A 13,120-nucleotide genomic window follows, 5' to 3' on the forward strand; every position below is an offset into this window, starting at 1 on the left:
CGCATCTACTCGAGAAAGATGCCTTTCATGTTAAACATGGGTGTTTTCCTCACACGTACCACTCTCATTTTGTTGGCAAGTCCAGAGGTGTCATGATAGCTATACGTAATATGGTCACATTTCAACCTTTGTATGAATGTTCTGACCCTCATGGTAGATTTGTACTCTTAATATGTACACTCAACAATGTGGCTTATACTATTTTGTCAGTACAGTATATGCCCCAAACAAGGGACAACTTTACTTCCTACGGAAACTGTTCCGTATTATTAATACACATAAACGGACATCTGTTGCTCGCGGGCGACTTTAATGTCGTCCCAGATTTGGAGATAGACATTTCTTCATCTGCGAGAAACCATCCCTTTTCCCTTCAATCATTATAACACAGTGAAGAAGTCTATGATGCCTGGTGCATATTACACATAAATGAGAGGAACTTTTCATATTATTCTATGCCGACCAACAGCTATTCTAGAATAGACCTCTTTTTAGTTGACAGATCTTTGTTAGATGTACTCAAATTCTCCACCATTGAGGCCTTTGAATGGTCTGATCACACTCCTATTACACTAACTATCACTGAAAAGAATGTGACTTCACCTACTTTTTTATGGCGCTGTAATGATTTCCTATTATACCATCCTACATATAAAGAGCTCTTGTCGAAAGATCTCTCCCAATATTTTTCCTTTAATGCTACTCCTGATGTCACTGGCAGTACCGTTTGGAGCGGTTATGCGTGGGTCCTTTATTAAGCTAGGACATATGGTTAAAAAGGAAAGGTATTTAAAGGGGTACTCCGCTGCTCAGAGTTTGGAACAAACTGTTCCGAACGCTGGAGCCGGAAGCTCGTGACATCATAGCCCCACCCCATCATGACATCATGCCCTACCCCCTCAATGCAAGTCTATGGGAGACTTACATTATTGTGGAGGGGTGTGACGTCATGAGGGGGAGGAGCTATGACTTTACAAGCTCCCGACTCCAGCGTTTGGAACAGTTTGTTCCAAATGCTGAGCAGAGGCGTACCCCTTTAAAATTAAATAACCTACTGGCAGAACATAAAAAGTTGGAGGATCTGAATAAACATTCCCCTACTGATGCTCTGGCCTCCAAGCTTAAGTCTATCAGTAATGACAATCACTCGCTATTTTATGATGGCTATGAAAAATACAAAAATTACGTTTACAGTTCTATGCCTTTGATAACAAAGCAGGAAACATGCTTGCCAATAGGTTGAAAGCTAAACACACTAAATCTAGAATAGCTTATGTATGGGATGCTCTATCTTCTCATAAATTATATATACTCCAAAGGTGATTGCTCAGTGTTTTATGGAATACTATGCTAACTTGTATAACCTGTCCCAAGACCCTCTCACTCCCCAACCCTTTGACCCAGATATCACATCTTTTCTTCAAGGTCTTAACTTCCCTTCCTAGACACAGGACCAAATATTTCTCCTCAACTCCCCCATTACGCACGTAGAAGTTTCCAAAATAATAAAAAAAACCACCCTTCGGTAAGTCCCCTGGCCCGGATGGGCTTACGTCCTGTTATTATACATTATTCTCCCACAAACTGACTCCACATGCTGTAGCTTTCTTTAATGAAGCCATGCAGTCTGGCTCCTTGCCTAGAGAAAATTTAGAAGCGCTAATTGTGACCCTCCCTAAACCGGGCAAACCACCGGATCGCCCAAGTAACTTTAGGCCCATATCACTTCTCCTTGTAGATGCCTCAGTACTGGCAGATCGCTTAGCCCCATTGCTACCACACCTAGTCTCAGTCGACCAAGTGGGCTTTGTGAGGGGACGTCAGGCATATGAAAATACCAGACGGATAGTCAACATCATTCATCACCTGGACTCCCATAAGCTGCCTTCTATATTGCTTACCCTGGATGCCGAGAAGTTCTTCGGTGGCATTAATTGGTCTTTTGCTTTTTTTCGGTGCTCAGGTCAGGGCAATGGGCTTTTCAGGACCCATTTTACAAGCCATAATGGCTCTCTTTTATTTTTTATTTTTTTTAAGAGCCGAGGCAAGTGCTCTCTATCACCCAAAGTGCAAGAAAAAGTGCAAACGTGTAACACTACCAAACCTACCCTTCACCTCCGGAACAAAAGGCACCTGCAAGTATCCAGGTTCGATGCCCCTTTTCGCCGAAGCTACTAAGGGGCCGAAAATGCACCTGGCTTCAAGCTAGGCCTTAATCAAGGTATCAGCCGAGGAGCCGTATACTAATGGCATCTTGACCAAAGCCAAGATGCCCAGGGGTTGCAGGGAGGTGAGGAACCTAATGGCCACACACACCTCCCCTAGACCACCAGGAGGGACACCCAGAAGGGCTACCGCATCCTGCCAATCCTGTGTACAAAACAACATGTAAAAGTGGCACAGTGACAAAACACAAAAAAATAAATAAGTGGATAAGTGCAGATATACTGCCCGGTCATCCAGTCGGATCTATAAATATTTCCCGGATCCTAGCCAGAAGGCCGTGATCTAAAGGTGAGTGCCAAAGGTGAAGAGTAATGGTGCAGTTCTTTCAACACCCAGTGAGTTTCGGCACCTCAGGGTCACCACTCCCCGAGGCACAGAAGTACCTCGGCTCTAAACCCCTCTACCTCATGGTGAGACCCGGAGGAAACAGGTCACATTAGGGCAGCCATCGAGCTGATTCCTCAGAACCAGCCCCGGAACGCCCCGGTACACCTGCCCCCTCCATGCAGCACCCATCCCCCACCAGCCCCACACCGGTGGGACTTCTCCTAGTATGAAACTGATAAGAACAGATACTACACTTGATCTTAGCCAAAAGGCTGAGAAGCGATAATGGCTCTCTACTCTAATCCTAAGGCCAAAGTTTTCACTAATGGTATAATATCTGAGGGATTCTCGATAAGTAATGGGACACGCCAGGGCTGCCCTCTCTCTCCACTGATACTCATCCTTTGCATAGTGCCACTGGCACTAGCTCTTAAAGCAGAACACTCGATTAAGGGTGTGAACATAGGAGACCACTCGCATCTTATTTCCATATATGCTGACGATGTGATTTTAACTATGGTGGAGCCAGAGCAGTCCCTCGCGGCGGCCTATGCTGTGATTGACCGCTATAGTAAAGTATCTTACTATAAGCTAAATACTCAAAAGTCACAAGTTTTGCCCGTATGCCTACATTCCAGTATTTCAGACATTCTTAAATCACGCTTCCCCCTAGACTGGAGGAAAGATAGCATTACCTATCTGGAAATCCAGGTTACTCAGTCTGTATCTAAATTATATGATCATAACTATGGCACATTCGCTAAGTCCTTTAGGGAAGACTTAGAGCAATTAGGCGAAAATGAAATCTCATGGCTGGGAAGGATTGCGGCATTTAAAATGCTAGTTCTTCCAAAGCTCCTTTATTTATATCGTACCCTTTCCATATCCCTCCCTCTCTCCTTTTTTAATAACTTAACATTGATGTTATCCAAGTTTGTGTGGAAGGGAGGTAGAAAAAGAGTCTCAGCTGCACTGTTATCCAAACATAGGGACAGAGGTAGAGTAGGATTACCCAACCTTCATCATTATTATGTGGCCACACTGGTTGCTCAAATCAAGTCGTATTGGTTTCCTAACCCTCAATCTCCTTGGCTCCTTATAGAGTCTTACTTTAGTAAACCTGCAGATTTAAAAGCCCTATTGTTTCTACAAGCGTGGGACATTAAACTTCCACACAAACTTTCCCCTCTGACCTTATTGGGCTTACACTGTTGGTCTATCCTACATCGTCACTCTGGCAAAACACAGATTACCTATCCTGCAAATACTCCTTTGTCCATCCTATCAATAGCTATCCCTAAGCTCGACCTGACGGACTGGATAGATGGTGGCCTACAACTTGTTTCATTATTATATGATAATATTACCCTGGGTACATTTGCTACTCTTTCCAATAGATATAACATCTCTCCAAGACACTTTAAGTTCCTACAGATTAGAAATTTTTTACATTTGAAGGAACATAATGCATGGTCATATAATTCTGATCTATATCACCTGTTACCTTTACACATGAAGGGCTTACGTTCTTTCCATGACATCAGCTAAACCACTCTCCAGTTATGCACCTTTCAGAACCTGGGAAAAAGATCTTTCCCGTTCCATCTCTGATACAGAATGGTCACAAGCATGCAGATGTGCTCATAGAGCATTACCTTGCATTACACATTTAGAGGCAGCTGTAAAATCAAGATTTAGGTGGTACCTCACACCAGAGAGATTACAGAAAATATATCCTGATTTTTCTCCTATGTGTTGGAGGTCTTGTGGCCACAAACGCACATTTTTACACACATTATGGTTTTATCCTAAGATAATCCAATATTGGAAGGATGTAGAACAAATAGTGGGGATGATCCTAGGTTGCCACATCACTCTAACACCGTCCCTAGCATTGTTGTTACTAGACATTGAATCTGTTCCATTCCCATACAAAAGCATCTTAAGTAAAATATTAATCTTAGCTAAATTGATTATCACCCGGTATTGGAAAGCGAACATTTCCCCTAAAGTATCTGAACTCCACACCTTGTTGCGACAATCCTATAATTGCGAGAGGGAAGTTTCATTCAATACGGGTAACATTTCATCCGTTCATAAGATGTGGCAGCCTTGGTTATGCTCCAAAATATGCTTCTTTTCAGCCATAATTGTGAATAGTATAAGTAGTTGATATGTCTTGGTGGTTTATTCTATGGTACCCTATTAACCATCTTCTGCCTAATTACATGACCACTTTATACTGGCAAACACATTATTTTCAGCTGTTACATAACTACCCTTCCTTTCCCTTCCTTTCCTTCCATTCCCATTCCTTCCTCTACTCTACCTTTGTATTCATTTGTTATGTCAATTGGTTATTTGACAATTTTATATTTGTTACTTCCACTTAAACCAAAAATTGTTGTCTACATCATATATCCAATAGCTATGGCACAGATTTATGACACTGCTTGTATTGTGTACCATTTATGTTTGCTCACCTGGATCGATCTGCGTATTGACTCTGGGAGCTAACCTTGTTTTACCTGTCAAGGCTCTGTTACCTATTTCAAACTTTAAATGGGCACTGTCACCAATTTTTTTTTATATGTTGTAGTACTTATGTACTACAACATATCTCTAATATACTTTTATTATTTTTTTTTTCATTAAAAAGGTTTAATTTACATTTAAAAACCGGCCACTGAAAAAGGACCGATTTTGGAGTGGCAATCAGTCCTTTTTCAGTTAGGCTGCACTCGCTCCCTGCCTGTCAATCAGACAGGCGGGAGCGAGCGCATTGGCTCCCCGGCCACTGGCTAGGAGGCCACTCCTCCCGCACATCGCCGCCTCGTTGCCGCCGCTGTCCCTGCACGCCCGCTGCCGGACTCTGCAGTAACTGCAAGTGTAATGAGGGAACAGGGTATGCGGGGCGGGGGGGGGGGAGGAGGGAACGGGCTAGCAAAAAAAAAAAAATAGGATGGTGGGAGCTACCCTTTAATAAAAAAAATATTGAAACAGAGAATATGGATATTTATGGAGGGATATATTTTCTTCACTTCTCTCCCATCATTGTGTGACTAATACTGTACTCTGCTTTCTAAGAAACATCTGATTCATACAGTGGTGCCGCAAATTGATATTATTGTTACATAATGATAAAATATGCCGAGCACGGAAGCCATTTGTTATAAAACCCCAGAAGATTTAATAACAGCTGAGGGGTATACACCACTGTGCCAGCATCACATCCCTATAAAATGCAGTGTTACATTTCACACATAACAGTATGGAAGGGGATACAAATTCACTATAGAGCAATTAGCATCATAGCAAGTGGCCCTGCATATCCCATTTCTTTTTATGGTCCTGGCTGTGATAATGAGGCATTAGGTCTGACACTACCTCATTGCTTATAAGTTATTGTGCCATTAACCCGTGCAGTGCTGGCCTGGCCTGCCTGTGTTATATTGAACCTTTTAAGTTAACTAACACAGGCATAGGGGATCTACTAAGGGTTAAGAAAAGCCCATGACTAAATACTCATATTGTCGGATCTCTAGTACATCAATGCCTTAAGAATGTCTTGACTTCAGTAGGCAACACTATGGCCTAACCATTTTCATAGGAAATGCGCATGCTATAATGCGCATGCTATAATTTAGTCTTGACAAAGAGGAGGGCAAAAATGAATGCAGGTCCCTAAATTCTGATTCTGGTTAACACCTTGATAATCTTTACTTAAAGGCTCAGGCTATGGTCACACTACTTTTATTCTATATGTTTATGTCAGGACTATTCCCCAACGTATACCCCTGATGAATGCCGCTGCATAACAATAACCATATATCGGCCATTGACTATAGTGCATAAAGTATACTATAAAGTATATGTTTTTGTGGTGGCCTATTAAAAAGGAAAGGGCAGTCTGCAACATGTTTCTATATAGTAAGAAGAAAAAAGGTTTATTAAAACATACCACCCCCCAATGAAAGCCAAAAACACATTATTTCAGACTTTAGGTCAATAGGGGCCTATGGCTCTTGGCATATATACCTGTAGCTTACAGTACACCATAATTGTTCACCCGAATGTGGTGTGAACGTAGCCTTATTCAACTACAGTACCCATTTCTAATTTCTTTTGGAGAAGCCAGACCTAATGTTTGGTAACAGGTATTGTCCCTTATCCATCTGGAGGTTTAGGAGGATTTATTGAAGTACAAGCTTAGCAACTAGGAGTTCTCTGTAACAAAGTAAGATATTTCTTGTGATAATGCAATTAATTGGATAATTGTTCTCCTAAGACCATAGGAGGTAAGCAAGATGTTCTCCAGGATGGTGGAAACTCATCCTTCATTGATCAGATCCCTGCTGCCTCCTAGAACTGATGGACCTGTCATGTTATGATATGTCAAAAGTTTAGTTAAACGAGAACAGGAACACCTGATCGCAGGGAGTCTGACCACCCCGGCTCTCCCTGGGAACCAAGCCTCTCCACCCCTGTGTGAAGCGGAGGCCATCACTCCAGCTTTCATGCATCACTGGCTCTCCCATAGAGATACATGGAGGGGGGTGTCGGACACTTTGTGCGGGGGTTGATATGTTTAGTTCCCAGAGAGAGCTGGGGTGCCATGCAGGAGATTGCAACGGCGTCCCAGCGGCCAGACCCCACCACAATCAGACACTTATCCCCTGTCACGATGCCGGCTGGCAGGTAGTGGATCCTCTGTGCCAGAGAGGGATTGGCGTGGACCGTGCTAGAGGATCGGTTCTAAGTCACTACTGGTTTTCACCAGAGCCCGCCGCAAAGCGGGATGGTCTTGCTGCGGCGGTAGTGACCAGGTCGTATCCCCTAGCAACGGCTCAACCTCTCTGGCTGCTGAAGATAGGCGCGGTACAAGGGAGTAGACAGAAGCAAGGTCGGACGTAGCAGAAGGTCGGGGCAGGCAGCAAGGATCGTAGTCAGGGGCAACGGCAGAAGGTCTGGAATCACAGGCAAGGAACACACAAGGAACGCTTTCACTGGCACTAGGGCAACAAGATCCGGCGAGGGAGTGAAGGGGAAGTGAGGTGATATAGGGAAGTGCACAGGTGTAAACACTAATTGGAACCACTGCACCAATCAGCGGTGCAGTGGCCCTTTAAATCGCAAAGACCCGGCGCGCGCGCGCCCTAGGGAGCGGGGCCGCGCGCGCCGGGACAGAACTGACGGGGAGCGAGTAAGGTACGGGAGCCGGGGTGCGCATCGCGAGCGGGCGCTACCCGCATCGCGAATCGCATCCCGGCCGGAGGTGGTAACGCAGCGCCCCGGGTCCGTGGAACCGACCGGGGCGCTGCAGTGAGGGAAGTGTAGCGAGCGCTCCGGGGAGGAGCGGGGACCCGGAGCGCTCGGCGTAACAGTACCCCCCCCCTTGGGTCTCCCCCTCTTCTTGGGGCCTGAGAACCTGAGGATCAGACTTTTGTCCAGGATATTGTCCTCAGGTTCCCAGGACCTCTCTTCTGGACCACAACCCTCCCAATCCACTAAAAAAAAAGTTCTTCCCCTGACCTTTTTAGAGGCCAAAATCTCTTTGACAGAGAAGATGTCCGAGGAGCCGGAAACAGGAGTGGGAGGAACAGATTTAGGAGAAAAACGGTTGAGGATGAGAGGTTTAAGAAGAGAGACGTGAAAGGCATTAGGGATACGAAGAGAAGGAGGAAGAAGAAGTTTGTAAGAGACAGGATTAATTTGACACAAAACTTTAAAAGGACCAAGATAGCGTGGTCCCAACTTATAGCTCGGGACACGGAAACGGACATATTTAGCGGAGAGCCATACCTTGTCTCCAGGGGAAAAAATGGGAGGAGCTCTTCTTTTCTTATCTGCGAATCTCTTCATGCGAGAAGAAGCCTGTAAGAGAGAATTTTGGGTCTCTTTCCATATGGTGGAAAGATCATGAGAAATTTCATCCACAGCGGGCAGACCAGAGGGCAAGGGGGTAGGGAGGGGGGGAAGAGGGTGACGGCCGTACACCACGAAAAACGGAGATTTGGAGGAAGATTCAGAGATTCTGAAATTATACGAGAATTCGGCCCAAGGTAGAAGATCTGCCCAGTCATCCTGGCGGGAGGAAACAAAATGTCGTAAATAGTCACCCAAGATCTGGTTAATTCTCTCTACTTGTCCATTGGATTGAGGATGGTATGCAGAAGAAAAATTTAATTTAATCTTGAGTTGTTTACAGAGAGCCCTCCAAAATTTAGACACAAATTGGACGCCTCTATCCGAGACGATCTGTGTAGGCAACCCGTGAAGACGAAAAATGTGTACAAAAAATTGTTTAGCCAACTGAGGCGCTGAAGGAAGACCAGGAAGAGGGATGAAATGTGCCATTTTGGAGAATCGATCAACGACCACCCAAATAACAGTGTTGCCATGGGATGGGGGTAAGTCAGTAATAAAATCCATGCCAATCAGAGACCAAGGTTGTTCGGGGACAGGTAGAGGATGAAGAAAACCAGCGGGCTTCTGGCGAGGAGTCTTATCCCGGGCACAGATAGTGCAGGCTCGCACAAAGTCCACCACATCAGTCTCTAGAGTCGGCCACCAATAGAAGCGAGAGATGAGTTGCACAGATTTCTTGATGCCCGCATGACCTGCGAGATGGGAGGAGTGACCCCATTTGAGGATCCCAAGGCGTTGGCGTGGAGAAACAAAGGTCTTTCCTGGAGGAGTTTGCCTGATGGAGGCTGGAGAAGTGGAAATCAGGCAGTCAGGAGGAATGATGTGTTGAGGAGAGAGTTCAATTTCAGAGGCATCTGAGGAACGAGAGAGAGCATCGGCCCTAATGTTTTTATCAGCAGGCCGAAAGTGAATTTCAAAATTAAATCGGGCAAAGAACAGAGACCACCTGGCCTGACGAGGATTCAGCCGTTGGGCAGACTGGAGGTAGGAGAGGTTCTTGTGATCGGTGTAAATAATAACTGGAAATCTTGATCCCTCCAGCAGATGCCTCCATTCCTCAAGTGCTAATTTAATGGCTAGAAGCTCTCGATCCCCGATGGAGTAGTTCCTCTCCGCCGGAGAGAAGGTCCTGGAAAAAAAACCACAAGTAACAGCATGCCCGGAAGAGTTTTTTTGTAGAAGGACAGCTCCAGCTCCCACTGAGGAGGCATCAACCTCCAATAGGAAGGGTTTAGATGGGTCAGGTCTGGAGAGCACGGGAGCCGAAGAAAAGGCAGACTTGAGTCGTTTAAAGGCGTCTTCCGCTTGAGGAGGCCAAGACTTGGGATCGGCATTTTTTTTTGTTAAAGCCACAATAGGAGCCACAATGGTAGAAAAATGTGGAATAAATTGCCTGTAATAATTGGCGAACCCCAAAAAACGTTGGATGGCACGGAGTCCGGAGGGGCGTGGCCAATCTAAGACGGCAGAGAGTTTATCTGGGTCCATTTGTAGTCCCTGGCCAGAGACCAAGTATCCTAGAAAAGGAAGAGATTGGCATTCAAACAGACATTTCTCTATTTTGGCATAGAGTTGATTATCACGAAGTCTCTGAAGAACCATACGGACATGCTGGCGGTGTTCTTCAAGATTGGCAGAAAAAATCAGGATATCGTCCAGATATACAACAACACAGGAGTATAGTAGATCACGAAAAATTTCATTAACAAAGTCTTGGAAGACGGCAGGGGCGTTGCATAGACCAAAGGGCATGACCAGATACTCAAAGTGTCCATCTCTGGTGTTAAATGCCGTTTTCCATTCATCCCCCTCTCTGATGCGGATGAGATTATAAGCACCTCTTAAGTCCAGTTTGGTAAAAATATGGGCACCTTGGAGACGATCAAAGAGTTCAGAGATGAGGGGTAGGGGGTAGCGGTTCTTAACCGTGATTTTATTAAGACCGCGGTAGTCAATGCAAGGACGTAGAGAGCCATCTTTTTTGGACACAAAGAAAAATCCGGCTCCGGCAGGAGAGGAGGATTTACGGATAAAGCCCTTTTTTAAATTTTCTTGGACGTATTCAGACATGGCAAGAGTCTCTGGGACGGACAGAGGATAGATTCTGCCCCGGGGTGGAGTAGTGCCCGGGAGGAGGTCAATGGGACAATCATAAGGCCTGTGAGGAGGTAGAGTCTCAGCTTGTTTTTTGCAAAAAACGTCCGCAAAGTCCATATAGGCCTTAGGGAGACCGGTTACATGAGGAAGCACAGGGACACGGCAAGGTTTACTGGGAACCGGTTTTAAGCAGTCCTTGGAACAAGAGGGCCCCCAACTCTTGATCTCCCCAGTGGACCAATCCAGGATTGGGGAATGGAGTTGAAGCCAGGGAAGTCCAAGAAGGATTTCAGAAGTGCAATTGGGGAGGACCAACAGTTCAATCCTCTCGTGATGAGATCCGATGCACATTAGAAGGGGCTCCGTGCGGAAACGTATAGTACAGTCCAATCTTTCATTGTTTACACAATTGATGTAGAGGGGTCTGGCGAGACTGGTCACCGGGATGTTGAACCTGTTGACGAGAGAGGCTAAGATGAAATTTCCTGCAGATCCAGAGTCCAAGAAGGCCACAGCAGAGAAGGAGAAGGCAGAGGCAGACATCCGCACAGGCACAGTAAGACGTGGAGAAGCAGAGTAGACATCAAGGACTGTCTCACCCTTGTGCGGAGCCAGCGGACGTCTCTCCAGGCGGGGAGGACGGATAGGACAATCCCTCAGGAAGTGTTCGGTACTAGCACAGTACAGGCAGAGACTCTCCACGCGGCGTCGTGTCCTCTCTTGGGGTGTCAGGCGAGACCGGTCGACCTGCATAGCCTCCACGGCGGGAGGCACAGGAACAGATTGCAGGGGACCAGAGGAGAGAGGAGCCGGGGAGAAGAAACGCCTCGTGCGAACAGAGTCCATATCCTGGCGGAGCTCCTGACGCCGTTCGGAAAAACGCATGTCAATGCGAGTGGCAAGATGGATGAGTTCATGTAGGTTAGCAGGGATTTCTCGTGCGGCCAGAACATCTTTAATGTTGCTGGATAGGCCTTTTTTAAAGGTCGCGCAGAGTGCCTCATTATTCCAGGATAATTCTGAAGCAAGGGTACGGAACTGTACGGCATACTCGCCAACGGAAGAATTACCCTGGACCAGGTTCAACAGGGCAGTCTCAGCAGAAGAGGCTCGGGCAGGTTCCTCAAAGACACTTCGAATTTCCGAGAAGAAGGAGTGTACAGAGGCAGTGACGGGGTCATTGCGGTCCCAGAGCGGTGTGGCCCAAGCCAGGGCTTTTCCAGACAGCAGGCTGACTACGAAAGCCACCTTAGACCTTTCAGTGGGGAACTGGTCCGACATCATCTCCAAGTGTAATGAACATTGGGAAAGAAAGCCACGGCAAAACTTAGAGTCCCCATCAAATTTATCCGGCAAGGATAGTCGTATTCCAGAAGCGGCCACTCGCTGCGGAGGAGGTACAGGAGCTGGCGGAGGAGATGATTGCTGGAGCTGTGGTAGTAACTGTTGTAGCATAACAGTCAGTTGAGACAGCTGTTGGCCTTGTTGCGCAATCTGTTGTGACTGCTGGGCGACCACCGTGGTGAGGTCAGCGACAACTGGCAGAGGAACTTCAGCGGGATCCATGGCCGGATCTACTGTCACGATGCCGGCTGGCAGGTAGTGGATCCTCTGTGCCAGAGAGGGATTGGCGTGGACCGTGCTAGAGGATCGGTTCTAAGTCACTACTGGTTTTCACCAGAGCCCGCCGCAAAGCGGGATGGTCTTGCTGCGGCGGTAGTGACCAGGTCGTATCCCCTAGCAACGGCTCAACCTCTCTGGCTGCTGAAGATAGGCGCGGTACAAGGGAGTAGACAGAAGCAAGGTCGGACGTAGCAGAAGGTCGGGGCAGGCAGCAAGGATCGTAGTCAGGGGCAACGGCAGAAGGTCTGGAATCACAGGCAAGGAACACACAAGGAACGCTTTCACTGGCACTAGGGCAACAAGATCCGGCGAGGGAGTGAAGGGGAAGTGAGGTGATATAGGGAAGTGCACAGGTGTAAACACTAATTGGAACCACTGCACCAATCAGCGGTGCAGTGGCCCTTTAAATCGCAAAGACCCGGCGCGCGCGCGCCCTAGGGAGCGGGGCCGCGCGCGCCGGGACAGAACTGACGGGGAGCGAGTAAGGTACGGGAGCCGGGGTGCGCATCGCGAGCGGGCGCTACCCGCATCGCGAATCGCATCCCGGCCGGAGGTGGTAACGCAGCGCCCCGGGTCCGTGGAACCGACCGGGGCGCTGCAGTGAGGGAAGTGTAGCGAGCGCTCCGGGGAGGAGCGGGGACCCGGAGCGCTCGGCGTAACATCCCCTATCCTTTGGAAAGTGCACCTTTAAATGACAGGGACACGTTAAAGTATAAAAAATAAATACATAAATAAAAGGCATGTACAAGATTACAGGAATGATTTGATGATCAAGCTGAGAATGTGAATATTTATGGAAGTATACACTGTCTGAAACTCTCAATATCATTCAATGAAATTTTACAAAATGGGTAGGACAGGCAGATGTTGTATACACATCTAGATGTGGCTTATCTAATAGCCTGTATATCATACACTC

At 46.8% G+C, this 13,120-nt stretch overlaps 1 protein-coding gene and 1 pseudogene across 4 annotated transcripts in view; one reads left to right on the forward strand and one right to left on the reverse strand.

Annotated features, from left to right (window-relative positions):
* Positions 1–13,120, forward strand: part of XYLT1 (xylosyltransferase 1) — a 340,609-nt gene that overhangs the window by 261,698 nt on the left and 65,791 nt on the right. The window lies entirely within an intron of this gene.
* LOC130290009 (U2 spliceosomal RNA) lies at positions 2,730–2,837 on the reverse strand (annotated as a pseudogene).

The sequence above is a fragment of the Hyla sarda genome, chromosome 8 (genome assembly GCF_029499605.1).
Source record: "Hyla sarda isolate aHylSar1 chromosome 8, aHylSar1.hap1, whole genome shotgun sequence".
Lineage (NCBI taxonomy): Eukaryota > Metazoa > Chordata > Amphibia > Anura > Hylidae > Hyla > Hyla sarda.